This window comes from Mus musculus, chromosome 4 (genome assembly GCF_000001635.26).
Source record: "Mus musculus strain C57BL/6J chromosome 4, GRCm38.p6 C57BL/6J".
NCBI classification, from domain to species: Eukaryota; Metazoa; Chordata; class Mammalia; order Rodentia; family Muridae; genus Mus; species Mus musculus.
This window is the reverse complement of record NC_000070.6, coordinates 124316638-124333259: the sequence shown is the minus strand read 5'-3', so window position 1 is coordinate 124333259 and position 16622 is coordinate 124316638. Positions and strand designations below refer to the sequence as shown.

The 16622-nt window shown below is 46.7% G+C and overlaps 1 long non-coding RNA gene across 1 annotated transcript in view; it reads left to right on the top strand.

The window, feature by feature from the left end:
* The first annotated feature begins 539 nt into the window (after positions 1-539).
* The window catches only part of 1700021L23Rik (RIKEN cDNA 1700021L23 gene), a 29886-nt gene continuing 13803 nt past the window's right edge, over positions 540-16622 (top strand). The window contains exons 1-4 of the long non-coding RNA NR_166446.1: positions 540-1057; positions 5085-5148; positions 6507-6698; positions 14329-14479. This is a non-coding gene — a long non-coding RNA (RIKEN cDNA 1700021L23 gene). The remainder of the gene's footprint in view (positions 1058-5084; positions 5149-6506; positions 6699-14328; positions 14480-16622) is intronic.

Genomic DNA, 16622 nt, shown 5'->3' with positions numbered 1-16622 from the left:
ATAGGCAGTTGTGAGCTGACTGACCTGGGTACTGGGAACTAAACTCTTAACTCCTCTGTAAGAGCAGTAAGTGCTCCTAATTGCTGAGTCATCTCATCTTTGCTGAGTCATCTCTCCAGACCCTTCTACTTTTTGTTGTTTCATCCAAGCCCTCAGCCTATTGCCTGCCATTCAGGTTCAGGGCAGATCACTTCCTCCACAGTTCCCTGACTCACACGCTGATCTCTGCAAACACCGTTACAGACACTCCCAGAAGTATGCTTTATCAATATAATAAATAGGCATCTTTCAATCCAGTCACATTGATAACTGAAGTTAACCACCACACACAGGACAAAGGAGCTCCCTGCAGAGTCAGGAATATTAATGCTAGGATGGAGGTCAACTGGTCCTGTGTGTTCAAACCCCACAAGGTGCTCTCATCAGGAATCTTAACACAACAACACAACAGACATTTACTCCTAGCGACTGGAAGTCCCAAACACCGGTAGGTGGGATGGGACCTGGAATCACCATGGAAACACCTCTGGGCATGTGTATGAAGGCATTTCAGGAAAGGTTTGATGATAAGAGAAAGGTCACTTAAATGTGGGCACCACCATCACAAATCCCACGGACTGCGGTCCCGTGCTGAGTAAAAGACAGGAAGTCGACTGAGGACCAGCATCCCCCACGCTCTGCTTCCTGCCTGGGGATGCAGTGCGGCTCCACTCATCTGTAGTTCCGCCTCCCACCTTGCTCCCCTTGATTCACGGTCCCCTTAAACTTCGAACCAAAGCGAACCCTTTCCTTAGGTTGCTGTTGGACAGGAACCTGGCTACAGAGGGATGACTCTTCTGGAGCATCCCCTCAGGGTAGGAGTCAGGGAGGATGCGCCGCCGGCTAAGGCTTCAGTTCTTGGTGGCCTTGGCTTGCGGATGCTGCCCCATGCTCTCTGATCGATACCCCATGTTCGCATGCCCGGTCCTCTTTCCAGGGACACCACATTGGCTGAGGACCTACACCTGTGAGCTGATCTTAACTTGATCAGCCCTGCCCAGAAGGACCCTGTTTAAAGGTAAATTCACATTCATAGGAAGTAGGACTTATCTTTTTTGGGGGTGGGGGTGGGGGAGGGGTGGGACAACTAAACCATAACACACAGGCATTTATCTATCAAAACCAAACTTATGAGAGGGGAATCTGTGACCTTGGCTTGGTGATGAGTTTTTAGATATAACACCCAAAAAACATGATCCGTGAAATAAAAAACTGATAAGTTGGATTTTATTAAAATTAATAACTTCTGCTCTGTAAGAGGGACTGCTGCGGGGAAAATATTTTTTTAAAAAAATATTTATCTAATAAAAGGCTAGTATCTAAAATAACAAGTCTTTACGTTTTTTCACATTTACATTTTTCATGAATTCTTTTTTATTTCTCCAGAGGACAACTTGCTGGAGATTGTCCTCTCCTTCCACTGTGGGTCCCACCCAGGGATTGAACTCTGGTCATTGGGTTTGGCGGTTGACGCCTTCACCTGCTGAGCTACCTCACTGGACTCGTGATTTAACACAGATGTCTCCTCTATGAAGGCAATCCCAACAAAGCATACGGAAAGATGTGAATTGGAGCCATCCTCTGTCACTAGAGGACTGAAGTCAGAACACAGCCATGACTGTAGGAATATGCATACTTAGCAGAATGGACGGGTTAAACAATCAAATAAATACAAGGGCAATTTCCTGTGCTGGAGAGGATCCAGGCAACAGGAACCCAGAGACTGACCATAGATGCCCTTTGGAGGACTCACAGAGCTCACTGTGGCCTTGCCAACAGTTCTTGGCTGTTCCCCACAATAAAATCTTCCCACAAACACCCAGGGCAGCATTATTTACAGCCAGCAAAACTGGAAAAGCCGAGTGTCATTCAGCCGATTAATTCATGCACACACGGTGGTTCAGTCCTGTAATGGAATATTATTTAGTGGTGAAAAGGCTTGAGGTACCAAGGCATTTTTAAAAAAATGAATCTTTGAAAAAAAAACACTTATTTAAAAATCTTTAATCCAAAAGAGGTTTTACATTTGTATATTTACCTGTACAACTACAAATATGCGGCATCCATATGAGTTCATGTGTGTGGGCACCTGTGTGGAAGTCAAAGGACACACTGTAGAAGTCCCTTCTCTCCTTCCACCATATGGTTGCTGGGACTTACGTCATCAAACTTGGTAGCAAGCACTGTTACTATGTAAGCCTTCTTGCCAGCTCTACCTTAAAATCGTGCTTGTTGGTTTATTTCTTTAGTGTATTTGTGTGGTTGTGTACACGGTGTTTTGTGTGCGGTCAGAGGACAGTTTGTGATAGCTGATTTTCTCCTACCCTGTGGGTCTCAGGAACTGAACTCAGGTTGTCAAGCGTGGTGGCACTTGAAACTACCTCATCTGTTCCTGATGCCCCAGCCTGTTTTTGAAACAAGGTCTCTGTATGTAGCCAGGTTTAGCCCCAAACTCACTTGGCCACTTGAGCCGCCAGAGTGCTGGGATTATGGGCATGCGCCATCGTGCCTGGCTGGATGAGTTTTGGCTGTGTGTTGCTAATGATAGAAACTATGAAAAGATGGAGACTCCATGACACTCTGGAAAGAACAAAGCTATAGCAAGGGACAAGAGGTCGCAGCTGTCTGGGGGAAGGGTTGGCTGGGTGAAGCAGTGGGAGAAGGGCATAAATGTTCCAAGTGATGTTGAGGTAGAGACAATGCTATGAGTTTATCAAAAGTCACAGAACTTTTCAGCACAGAGTGTGCTTAATGTACTCAAATTAAAAAAATAAAATAATAATCTGGGGAGATGGAGATGGGATGTCACAGAGCAATCTAAATATATTACAAGTGCATGGAAGAGCCCCATGGAAACGAGAGGTAGAGAAAGAGCCTGTTCTCAATAATTTTAGAAATGAGGAGATGGGAAGGGTAAAAAAGCTGTAAATAAGTGTGGTACTGCAGCGAGTGAAGCTGGTTCCCATGGGGTCTGGGCCAGTGAGCTCACAGGCTGAGCACATGGACTGAGGCAGCTGGATAAGTGGATGATGGTGAGAAGAATGAGAGAAGGTAGAAGAGGTTGCAAGTGAACCGGGGGAGGGCCCGAAAATCCTGCGGAAACACAGAAACACGCCAGAGCTGAAGTCAGTGTGAACCCATGTGCAGCCCAACGTCGGACGACTAATGTATAAAAATAAGTACAGCTATGATATAATCGTAGATTAGCATGGACACACATGCACACTGCTGTCTCTGTCACTGGGAGGGCCTACGGGCTGGGACACATCCATAGCAATGATGACACTCTGTGCCAGGCTGCAGGGTCTAAGACCACTTTCCATAAGAAGATCAGGGATCCTAGGAGATATGGGTGATTTTAAGACCTGGACAGGAAATATATGGGGGAATGGGGATTCAGTGATTAAAAGTACTGGTGATGCAAGCATGAAGACCTGAGTTTAGATACCTAACATCCACATATAAAGTCAAGTATAGCCCGTAACCCTGCAGTGTTGGGAGGGGCAGGGGATACCAGGGGATACCAGAGGATTCCTGGGGACTTGCTGGCCACCACAGCTGATCAAAGCAGCAAGCTCCAAATTCAGTGAGAGACCCTGTCTGAGGAAATAAGGTAGAGAGTGGCAGAACAGGACAGCAAACATGGGTCCATGGATCCCACCACACGAAGGCACACATGTGCTCTCGTCAGCCGTGGGAACCCAGGCAGGTGGATTTCCCTTCTCAAGGTGGAGATTCTCAGCTGCAGGTTGGACGTAATGGATCCCAAGTGCCTATGGTGGTGGCTGTGAGGATTAGCTGTCTGCAAAGCTCTGCTAACAGGTCTCCGGACACAGTGCTCAGTGAGTGAGAGCATTGTTCTTTTTAAAGCTGCAGTGTTAATCTGCTCAGGCGTCTATAATGAAATGCTCACTGCATGCTGGGCGGCTTAAGTAGTAAGAATTAATTTTCTCACAGTTCTGAACACTTGAAAGTCAAGGTCCAGCCGAGTGGGGCGTGCACAGCGGTGGCTGGATCTCTGGCTTGGAGATGAATGCTTTACCCTCTCGAGGCCTTCTCTTGCTCGCTTACGGGGGTGGGGTTGGGGTTGGATAAATCGTCTTCTTGTAAGGCCACCGATCCTTTAGACTTAAGGCCTCATCCTTTGACCTCATATGACCTTAATTATGTCCTAAAGTTCTATTTCCAAATATAGTCACATCAAGGATTATGGCTTCAGAGCATGAATTGGGGTGGGGCAATTCATGGCGAAATTCAGTCCATTCTATCTTTATCACTCGCGAACTACGTTGAGAAAAAAAATCTCCCAAGTTCCCCGGGGCTTTTTTTTCTTTTCATTTTTAAAAATTGAGGTATTATTTTTATCCAATAAAACGCACACATTTTAAAATACTGCTAAGTGAGCTTTTTAAAGAAATAATCCTTTTTATTTTAGAATAGTTTCAGATTTACAGAAAAATTAAAAAGATGGTCTAGAGATTTCCCATAGACCCAATAGCCAGTTTCCCCATTATTAAAACCCTAAGTTAGCAGGATGCCCTCAATGAGCGATTAGTAGTGTGCCAGCACATAGTTGTTTACCTAGTGTCCCTTTTCTGTATTCCACTAGGACACTGTGCTCCATTTGGTCATCATGTGTGCTTTAGGCTCCTTTTGTCTGGGCCACTTCCTTAGGCTTCTTTGTTTTGGGGTGATCTTGACTGTTCCAAGAACTGGTTAACATGGTTGACTGTCTACTTCACAGGCTCTTGAATCACTGAAACCTCTGGGCATGCATGTGAGAGATCTTCTAGATTAGGTTCATTGAAGCTAAAATGAACTCTAAAAGTAGGCGGCGCCATTCCCTAGGCTGGGGTCCTGGGCTGAATTAAAAAGAGAAATGTCAATACCAGCATTCCTTTCTGCTTCCTAACTAAGGATACAACGTGACAGGCCACCTCACCCTCCTGCCACCGTGCTTCCCTCCACTATAGATGGAATCCCTTACCACTCTAAGCTGATATAACCCCCCTTTCCCCCCTGAAGTATTTTCTCCTCTTTTTCAGGACTTCTAACATCTTGCTCATCTCTACACTGTGCACAAGGATTTCAGAGCAGAAGAAAACAGGGGTAAGGTACCATTTCACCCCATCAGTTCAACAGCACCCAGGCAACATGGCTTCCACTGTTGACTTTGTCTCCTGAGTAAGGGAGTGTTTGTCAGTTTGTCTTTAACTAACATTCCTCTCCACCCATCCACCCACTTTCCCTTCTATATAGTTTCTCTTTGAATGAAGTTACTGGACATAATCCATACAAAGGGCTGGGATGCTATGGCCCATATCACTGAGATAGAAAGCGCTACATGAATTATTTAGGATTCTTCTGTGTGTAAAATATATGTCTTTGCTATTTTCCCCCATATTTATTTATATCAGTGTGGGCTAACACTTTATTTTGGGGATGCTATGATTGAATATTTTTATAACTTTGGTTTCCATGTCCTCTTGACAAGTACCCATTCTTTCCCCCCTTCTCCTTCCTCTCTTCCCTTCTCACCCACACACATGCATGCTTGTGCTGAGGGAGAGGGGGTGGTGGGTGGAGAAGGAGAGGGAGGGGGAGATGGAGAGGGAGAGGGAGGGGGAGAGGGAGAGGAAGAGGGAGGGGGAGGGGGAGAGGGAGAGGGAGGGGGATATGGAGAGGGAGAAGAATCCAGAACAAGGTACAACACCCTAGGACATACCCCTAGTGTGTCCTTCATCTAGCTAAGCCCTACCTTCTAAAGCTTCTAGAACCTTCAAAATAGTGCCACTAATTAGTGACCAAGAATCCAATCCATGAGCTGTGGGGGACATTTTATCTTCAATCTGTAACATATAGGATGATAGCACAAGGCCTAAATGGCCAGTGAAGGAGCCTAGGGAAGAAGCAAAAGAGATTCTGCACCTAGCCCAGAGCATCCAGGCATTGAGGGCTTTACTTTGTTGCTATAGTGTTAGATCGTCAATGCTCTCTAAAGGCCTGTGTGTGGAAGGGTCCAGAAACACCCCAGAACAGTTTCCTGAGGAGATATTTAGTATTGAAGACTAAAGGTTTTTTTTTTTAATTAAAAAAGAAGAAAGGTGGTTATGGCTTGTTTTTTATGTGCACTTTTATTTATTTAGTGTGTGTGTGTGAGCATGGGTACACATGTGTGCCACAGCATCTTGGTGCAGGTTCAAGTGCAACTTGTAGGAGCTTGCTGTCTCCAGTCTACCTCCTGGGCCCCTGGGATTCAGCTCAAGCTGTCAGTCTTGGTGGAAGGTGCCCTCTCCGCTGAGCCATCTCACTGACCTAATTAATCAATCAATCAATCATTTATTTATTTAGACAAATTTGATGTTGTTCAAATAACTTAGATTAATTAGATTAATTTCTTTTCTTTTCTTTTCTATTCTTTCTTTCTCTCTTTTTTTCCATCTTGTTATTTTGTGTGCACGTCACAGTATGCACATGGAGAGCAGAGGACAACTCAAGAGAGCTGGTTCTTTTTGTCCCTACTATCTGAGTCCCGGGGACTTGAACTCAGGTCATCAGACTTGGCAGCAGATGCTTGTATGCACTGAGCCACCTCGCTGGTCCGTGTGACAAAGATTTTTATACCCGAAACCATACAGTAGGGAGGGATACACGATGACGTAAGTGTATTTTCCTTCCCCAAAATAGATGGATCAGATGGGAGATGGAGAGTAGGAGGGGATGTGTCTGGAGCTTAGATGCTGGTCCCTGAGAAGAGGCTGAGCCCTCCTGGTGTTTGGGTTAAATCTTTGGTTGGGTGGGTGTGCAGCTGCGATCACAGGAGCCTGAAGAAAAAGTCAGATGCTCTTCGAGAAGGGGAGGGGTGGACTTCTGTCCTACTTTACTTTCTATTGCTGTGAAAAAGAGCGTGACCAAAAAAAAAAAAAAAAAAAAAAAAAAAGCAGCCTGAGGAGGAAAATGTTTGTTTAGTTTATACATCGGGACCACAGTCCATCAAGGAAGGAAGTCAAGGCAGGAACTCAAGCAGGGAAGGAAGATGGAGAGAGGAACTGAAGCAGAGGCCGTGGAGGAATGCTGCTTCCTGGCTTGCTCGCTCCCTCAGCTTATGCTTGTACACCATTCGGAACACCAGCCAAAGGGTGGCCCTGCCCACAGTGGGCTGGGCCCTCCCTCACCAACCATCACTCAAGAAAATGTCCTCTCTTACGGGGGGGGGGGCCTTTACTCAATCGACGTTCCTTCTTTTCAGGTAACCCTTGCTTGTGTCGAGTTGATAAAAACTTGCCAGCCCAAGTCTCAAAGGAGAGGAGGACACCAACCTGGCTTCCCCAGATATAAATGGCTGTGAGCTAGGCTCTGGGGGACCTCTGATCCCACCTGGCTTTGGGAGGTGAGGTGGCGGCTGTGGCTGACTGAAGGACACAGCCAGCCGGGCTCCAGGTCTGTGTGCTAGCTGCCTGGCCTTCCCAGCATGGTGAGAGGAAGGCAGGCAACAAGATCTGAAGGAAGCAGAGGTGAGACAGTGAGCAGGCACTGTGCTGCCTGCCATTCTCATTCGCAGGCAGTAGTGTGGGGGAGGTGCTAGGGTTGAAAGTTGTTACTATAGAGCCCTGGGGAGGCTAGAGCATGGTGGCAGAGGCAGGAGAATTTCACATTTGACAGAAGACTGGGCTGTATGGTGAGATCTAGGTCAGCCTAGGTTACATGGCAAGATCCCGTCTCCAGCATCTGAGCCTGAGGTGTTAGCTCAGTTGGTAAAGAGTCTGCAAAACAAGCGTGAGGCCCCGAGTTGGCACTTCAGAACCCACACAAAAGCTGAGCGTGGTGAAGGGCCATTGTAGTCCCAGCTGGGAAGGGAGAGATGAACAGACCCTGGAGGACTGCAGCCTTGGTGAACTCCAGGCCAGTGAGAGACCCTGTCTCAAAAACACAGCGAGGCACAGAATAACAGAGCATAGCAGAACCTGAGGTTAGCAATGCTGAAGAAAAGCCTCCGAAGGGAAACAGTGGCCTCTACATGCATGTGCTTGAACACACGAGCAAGCATGCATGTGCTTATGTGCACAAGTGTGCACACACAGAGAAACACACACACACACAGAACAGGGGAAGAAAGAGAAAGTCCTTCCCTTCACAATGGGAAGGCAATGGCCTCTTCCTCTGCCTAGATTCATATCACCATCTCCTCAGCCAAGGTCACCTGAGGAAGGGAAAGGAGAAGGAAGAGGGTCACATCCACTCTAAGTCGGGAAGTGCAGGGTTTACCTTGAAATATCCAGATTAGGCTTTTGGCCTCACAGAGAGAAATGTGAATCCCAGAAAAGTAGCCCATTGTAATAATACAAATAAGAATAGCAATAAACACAGATGGTGCCAACTCCGGACGTTCCTGTGCACCAGCTCATTTCTGGTCACAGATGTATGACGTGGGCACATTTCAGCACACTTGGATCCCACGACTGTCATTTGTGGAGGTTCAATCCTTGTTAGTGCTTTTATATGTATCCGTTCATCCCATGTGGAGAAGTGAGTTTTAACTTTAGAGAGTTCCTGGTCCTTATGATTGGTCAGTGACATGTCTGGGCTTGAATCCAGGACTTCAGTCATTTGAGTTCTTTTCACTGCGTTGCCTGTGTCCAATAAATATATTTTTAAATAGCCCAGGTGGTAGAGGACTCGCCAAGCAGGCACTAAGCTCTGGGTTCCAGCCCCAGCACTGTACAAACAGGCCCGGGACACATCTGTAATCCCTGCCCTTGGGAGGTGAAGGCTGGAGCTCACGGTTATCCTCAGCTACACGGTGAGCTCGAGGTCCTGTGTCAACAATAAATAATAAGTGATAAATGATATATAACAGATAAAAGTATTAAACTTGCTATCCTAGTTTAGAGAAAAGAAGCCTGCTTAGGCTGAGACCAGGGTGTTTAAACATTCCAGAAGAAAGGGTGAGAGACAACGGAGTGTGAAGGCAAGTCAGATGAAGCTGAATTAAAACCTGGAACCTGTAATGTCATCATCTCCTAGAGAAGAGAATAGATGGTGTTGTTTGTTTTGAGACAGACTCCTGCTCTGCAGCTGGTCCGAACTTGCTATGTAGATTGGGCTGGCCTCAAATTCACAGAGCTCCTCCTCCATCTGCCTCTGAAGAAAGTATTCTGAAGAAAAGACCGTGACCACAACGACAATGGGTGCAACTAGCCCTGAGACCTCGATTTCTAAGCATCCGGTCCTGCTACAGGGAGTGTAGGGTTCTCAACAGAAAAACATCTAACTAGGTGGGAGGGGCAAGGGGAGAACATGATGAGCCTGGAAGCTTCTAGGGTCAAAGGACAAGGGGGTGCATCAATGGAGTGCTGAAGGGCGTACTGATGGGGAAAGTTCAGGATGGAAGTACCACAGGGCCATACAAAGCCACCAGTGGTCAAGGGCCACTGTCACCTCGGCTCAGGCAATCAGAAGGGTGAGAAAGCCACAAGAGGAAGCAAGGGAAGGGTTTGAGTTTGCCCGGGTTGGAGTCTGCTGGTGGTGAAGCTGGGGAGGCAGGGCACCCTGTGAGAGGAGGGGCAGGACTTCATCAGTGTTCTCTGGTTTGACTTGACATAAAGTGGAAGCAAGAATCAAAATCAGAGGCTTTGGGGATAGATTAGGAGATAGGGGACTCATTGCTTAGCTGCCTCCTCCTCTTCCTCCTCCTCCTCCTCCTCCTCTTCCTCCTCCTCCTCTTCTTCCTCCTCTTTCTCCTCCTCTTCCTCCTCTTCTTCCTCCTCTTTCTCCTCCTCTTCCTCCTCTTCATTTTTAGACAGAGTTTCTATATGTAGCCCTGGATGTCCTGAAACTTGCTCTGTAGACCAGGCTGGCCTTGAACTCATATCTGCCTGACTCTGCTTCTTGAGATTCTGGGATTAACGACACGCACCACCACTGCCTGGCTTGCTTAGCTTCTGGTTGTGGTTGCTCGAGATTGTTTTCTGAACTGCAAAAAATGGGGCTGGGGGCTGGTGGCTCCAGACTGTGGGCTGCAGGTCTAGTTTTGTATGTAATCTAGCCGGCACTCATTTGTATATTCAATTTCTCAGTACATCAAAGGGGACACCAGAGGCAAGCTTTATTTGGAATAATTTAAACATTTCAATGAGTAAAAACAGTAGAGGCTTATAACTCATTCAGATAAAAATTGATTTGTGAGGTTTATTTTAATACAAAATAAAGGAAGCAAGAGCAGGGGAGTTTTTTTCTGTATTCTTCCCTTCAGAATGAGACCAGCTAAATCATACAGAACGCATGGCAGAATAAGAGATTGAGAATGGGGTTGGAGATGGAGCTCATTGGCTCAGAGCACTTGCTGATCTTGCTTAGGACCTGGGTTCAACTCCTAGCACCCATAGCAGGCAACTCACAACCATCTGTAACCCCAACTCCAGGGACTCTGACTCCTGTTCCTCACCTCTTCTCATCTGTACGCTTGTCCACATACCCCATACTGATACCAACACATATGATTTAAAATAATTTTAAAATAGACTATTTGACAGCAATTGACTTAGACAAATATTGTCAACGGATCTAAAAATGGTGGAGATAAAACTTCACTAGGCTCCAGATCAAAGTCTGTCACACAGAACACTCAGGAAAAGCACAGATAAGCCACTTGCAGTAGAGAAGCCAGGAGGGTGCCACATTTATCAGGCATCAAGGTGAATGGCGCCAGAGATGGAGCAAGATAACAACGGGCCGTCAATGGCCAGCACCCTCAGAAGAACATGGTACAAGTTCTGCTGCGTTCACTCCAGAGATGGGTCTCCTGACCCTTATCCCGAGAAAGCACTAGACGCTCTACAAAACACAGATGCTCTACAAAATGCTTGCTCTGAGCCCTTCAAAAACTGCTAGCACGGTGCAAAACGAAGAGTGACTGGGGATAGTTCTGGACGAAAGGAAATCGAGTCTATGGTAAGTACCAGAAACGCATAAGCCCAGCTGGAGGCTGCATGGGAAAGGTTTGAGTCTAAGGTTTTACTTGGGATGCTTGAGGAAATTAGAATACATAATAATTAGAATAATGCAGTTAGCATCGTATTCTGGATAGTTTGAGGTCAATGTGACGCAAGCTATAGCCATCTGAGAGGACGGAACCTCAGGTAAGAAAATGCCTCCATAAGTCAATCTGTAGGCAAACAGGTAGGGCATTTTCTTAGTGATTGATGGGGGAGGACCCAGACCATTGTGGGAGGGGCCTATCCCTGGATTCTTTAAGAAAGCAAGCTGAGCAATCCATGGGGAACAAGCCAGTGAACACCATCCCTCCATGGCCTCTGCATCTGTTCCTGCCTCCAGGTTTCTGCCCTGTTTGAGTTCCTGTCCTGACCCCTTTTGATGATGAACAGTGATGTGGAAGTGTAAGCCAGATAACCCCCAGGCCCCCACCCCCACCCCAGCTTGCTTTAGTCACAGCAATAGAAACCCTAACTAATACGTAGTGTCTATGGTACATTCCCTGGCTTTTAGAGGACAGGAACATAAGTGGTGAGGGGCCATGATGTCTGTAGCTCACCCTTAAATAATTCAGTCAAAATGACAGCGAGACTACACTTCTAGAGAGGAGCTGACACCAGCATGGTAAGATGCGGGCTGGTTTAACACTAACTGTCAGCCCGACAGGATCTAGAATCACTTAGAAAAGTCTCTGAATTTTCCTAGGAGACATTACTTATGTAGATTAGGTGAATTGAGGTAGGAAGCCCTGTCTCAGCTGTGGGCAGCATCGTTCTGCTGGCTGAGGTCCTGGGCTGAATAACAAGAAGTTGAGCTGAAGCCAAATCTCCTCTCTGCTTCCTGAGTGCAGATACAATGTAGCCAGCTGCGTCTAGGACTCCCCAACACCGTGACCTGTGAGCTAAAACAAACCAGGTATCTTGTCACACCAAGGAGAAAGTGGCTAACGGCTAATCCAGCTGCTATCCAAGTAGATCCGGATAGAGTATATTCATGTGTTTTGTAATTTTCTTGGACATTTCAAAATAAAGTGTTTAAAGTATGCAAAAAATGGAGGCCCGGGGTCACTGTGTTGAGTATTTTTGGTAGGTAGGTCACATAACAACTCAAGAAGTGGCCACTGGATTTGGGGACATTGGTGGTCACTAGTGGCCTTGACCAGCAGACTTAGAGAGATGGGATAGAATTTTAGTTGGCAGAGATTGGAAAAAAATAATGTTAATACATGCAGTAGAGATGGAAACTTACTTTTAAAAAGCTAGTGTATTTAGGGTAGAATTGAATGAAATTAAAAGTTGGCTCTGATTCTAATCTTTTGTTCTAATTATTAACTAGTATCTGTGACTGTTTAAGCCCAGCTAGCTTGGATTTATTCCAAGAAACACACATTAATTTTTTCATTGATCCCAGACGTTTAGCTCCCTCCATTGACTCTGTTGTCAAAAGCTTAAGAGTGAATCCCCTGCTGAATGAGACATCCTTGTGGGGGAGTCTAGGGAAGCCTTCTGGGCTCAGGTCACCAACAGGACGCTGCTGAGAGCCATCCATAGACATCCTTCCCTCCGGTGGGGGCCCTTCTTTCCTCATCCGCATGGCGAGAAACTGCTGCAGCTCTTGTGGTCACTGGAAGCATCTAGAACAGTGGTTCTCAACTTTCCTAACACTGCCATCCGTCAACACAGTTCCTCAGGTTGTGGTGGCCCCCAACCATAAAATTATTTCGTTGCTACTTCATAACTGTAACTGTGCTACTGTTATGAATCATAATGTCAATATCTGTGTTTTCTGATTTTCTTAGGTGACCCCCGTGAAAGGGTCTGTCTTGGGGTCGTGGCCCACAGTTTGGGATCTGCTGATCTAGACTGAGGTTTCCATTCTCCACAATGGGTTCCCTCCAGCCCTAAAAATGGCTGTAATCAGTTCTTCACCCTCAGCAATTCCCTATCTGTGGTTGCAAGTTAGTTCATGCTGAGGTAGCCACAGATACTTGCAGCATGGTAGATGCTATTGTGTCTATTTGTTTTGTTTGTATCTGTAGCTCACACCAAGTTTTTGTCTCTAAGGAACATGGTTGTTCTTCCAAACATCACTTCCAACGTACCTGTTAACTAAAACCTTAAGAGGAGCAGGGCCAGAGCTAGTGAGATGGCTCAGTGGGTAAAGGTACTTTACTTCAAAGGCCTGACAACCTGGAATGCACAGAAAGAACCTACTACACTTAGTGCCTCTTGACTTCCTCCTGGGCACCACAACACTCACTCCTACCCATCCACCCCCATAATAATAAGTAAATAAACAGAACAATAGTGGGCGGTGAATAGCTTCCTACAAGTCAACTGCAAATACATTTCCCATCATCTAGTTTCAGGAACTGATGGCACTTCTGTAGGAATTATTGCAGAGAACCTTAGGGTTAGCATCCAGTGTCTAAAGCTTAATGGTTTTGCTAAGCGTGATCAGAAAGTCTCAAGGTTCTTGAGACTTTCCTGTTTGGCTTTCAATCCTATCAGCTTCAAAAGCTTGTGCCTTACCTATGACAACGGGTTCTTTCCTCATGACATATCTGCCAGGTAGCTTTATTGTTTCCATTTGATAGATGAAAATGGAGAGGCTGAGAAGTTAAATCCAAACGATTTAAAGGCCAGGACTTAAAATCTCCCCCCTCCCCCCAGTACATCAACCTGTCTTCAAAGAAAAGTTTGCCTCTCCTCTGTTTCTTAAAGGAACAAAGATCTAAACTTTTAGATATTTCTTCTTGTGTATGAGAGTGCGAGTGAGCATGTGTGTGCATGTGTGTGTCTGTGTGTGCACACACACGTGCAGACAGCCATGCACGTCCTATGGCATTCCATGGAGATGGGAGACAGCACCTCATGTCAGTCTTTATTTTCCATCTTGTTTGAAACCTGCTCTTCATTGTTCTGTCCGTGCATACCAGGCTAGGTATGAGCTCCCAGGCACTCTCCTGTCTCCACATCTCAGCAGAGGAGCACTGGGGTTACAGTGTATGTGACCACACGCAGCTTTATGTGGTCCTGCGACTCCAAACTCAGGTCCTCATGCTGCCACAGCCAGCGCTTTACCTAATGAATCATCTCCCTAGCTCTCAGAAATTGAAGAGTCGGATATGAACTCACCATACCCAAGAGGGATTCTGCAGAGAAGCTGCTCAAAAAACTAATTTTGTGAATTGTATCACAGTTTTAGTGCACCAGCTTTTAAAATAATTCCTAAAGCAAATTCTTTTATATCTGTGGATATGAATTTTCATCTATGAATACTATTTGCCCACTGTAGAAATCACCTGCTCTTGGCTTTCCCCACAATGGATGCAGAGATTGCCCTTCAGATGGGGTAGGGAAGAGACTTCCACTTGAGGAAGGGGACATTGACACAGGAGACATCCAAGATAACAGATAATGAAGCCAACTCCCAACCAGCCTGAGTGGTGAGTTGTTGCATGTCTGGTATATTTCCTTCGAATTATCACAGGGTCTGAGGGGCACAGACATTGTGGTAGAGGCAGAAAAGACAGCAGGAGGAGAGAGTCACAGAAACAGGCTGAAGGAAGAAACAAAGAGAAGATAAGCAGAAAGTCAGAAGGGATTGAAAGAGAGAAGGGAAGGAGAGGGAAAAGGGGAGGGAAGAAAGGAAGGGAAAAAGGAGGGCAGGAGGGAGGAAGGGGAAGAGAAAGAGAGGAGGGAGGGGTTGGGAGGGGAAGGAAGAGGGATGAGGGGGAGAAAGAGAGACAGACAGACAGACAGACAGAGAGGCAGAGATAGACAGAGATAGACAGAGACAGAAGAGAGATAGAGAGACAGACAAGAGAGACTGAGACAGAGAGAGACAGACAAGAGAGAGACACAGAGAGGGGGTAAAGAGAGACAGACAGACAACAGAAATAGAAGCAGGAAGGAAAAATTTGAAGAAAGGAAGAATGAGGATTCAGGGAAAAGAGAGATGGAGCAGCAAAGGATGCTGGTCAACTCTTCTGTCAGTTCCTGCCCTGGGCAGGGGAGAGGCTGTAAGAACAGCTCTGTTCCACAGCATGTGCCCTCATGCCTGCTGGTTCAAACCACCCTCAATGGCCCACTTCCATAGGTTAGCTGGCTTATACCCATTCTGTCATAGCTCTTTCCTCACTAACATTCTCAGACTAGGACTCAGCTGGCGTTCGCGGCCATCTTCTCCAGGGCAACAGGCTCCATTTTTCACCCTACAAATTTCTTCCCTCCCTGGAGGTGAGCTGGGACTGAATTTCATGTATACAACTCCAGAAGACCTTCCATCACAGGGCAGCCTTGCGGAACAAACTGTGCAGATCCCTAGGCCAGAAAGATGACCAAGATTAGGGACTACACCGGGGGTAGGGGTGGGGCTGTCAAAAAAGACTGACTGGACCTGCCCTGAGGTGGCACCTCAGGGAGGTGCTGACTATCCATCACAGGGAGAGACTGAGTGAAATGACCACAGAGCTCTCCCTCCACCTCTGAGTTCTCCCACAGCCTGTATAAAACAGTCTTTAAACCTATCCTTACTCATGACATATTGCTCTATATGGTTAGAAGATCCTCCCATCACACATTAAAGGAGAAAGTTAAGTCCCTAGCCAAAGGATTACAGTCTCTGAATCACATAGTTCGACAATGGCAGATTTCCAGGGGAATTCCAACTCTTCACCCAGGAGATATGAATACAGACTGAGAAGAACAGAGCTGGCGGCAGGCAGCTTCCTGCGCCTTCTAGGGGACGTTGCCTCATACAGTCTCCCTGTCATAGTCCCAGAACAGTGGGAAAAGGAGAGAAGACAGACCCAACAGTCCACCAGGCATTCATTGCTGTGAAGGGCACGTCCTCCCAGGAGCTTGCCTGCTCTCTGTGAAAGCCCTTCCTGGAGGCTTCTGCTCATGTCACTGCCCCAGCCTGGGCTCCTCTACCATGGACAGCACCCTGAGCTGCATGTCCTCTGTACCGGCAGCTGGAGACCCAGCTTTGCAGCTGGCCTTCCTGTTACTTCCACTGTCAATCATTAGCTGAGTTTAAGCACCAGGAAGCACAGGGCAGGCGTAGAATGAGCACTGTTCTTGGGAACTGGCTTCGAGGTCATCACACTGGAGGTCCTGCCTAACCAAGGGCTAGAGAAGCAAAGGTGTGTAGGATGATTCCCATATTAAGGCACCCACAATGCCTGTCCTAAGGTACTTGAATCTGGTACCTCTGTGACAGAGGGTTGCTATGTCACATCGTAAGTGCTGTGGTGGAGAAGCATGGGGTGCTGGGTACCCGGCTTGACACATCAGGGAAGGAAGGACAGAGGAGAAAAGACACCCCGTTGTGTCCAGTGTTTGAACTGAACCCCAAGGGATGAGTGGAAGGTTGCCAACGTTTATAAGGAGCATCTCAACAGCTGAGGAAGCTAACAAAGATGGGGGAAGTCTGACCACTTCAGAAACACTGGTTCCTTAGGTATTGACGAGAAGAGAGCGAAAGACATGCCACTGGAGAGGAAGACAGACAGAAAGCATAGAGTTTGTTTGGTCAGCTATTGTCCTAAGGTGCTGGAAGCAGCTACAAAGTCTTTGTAACAACCC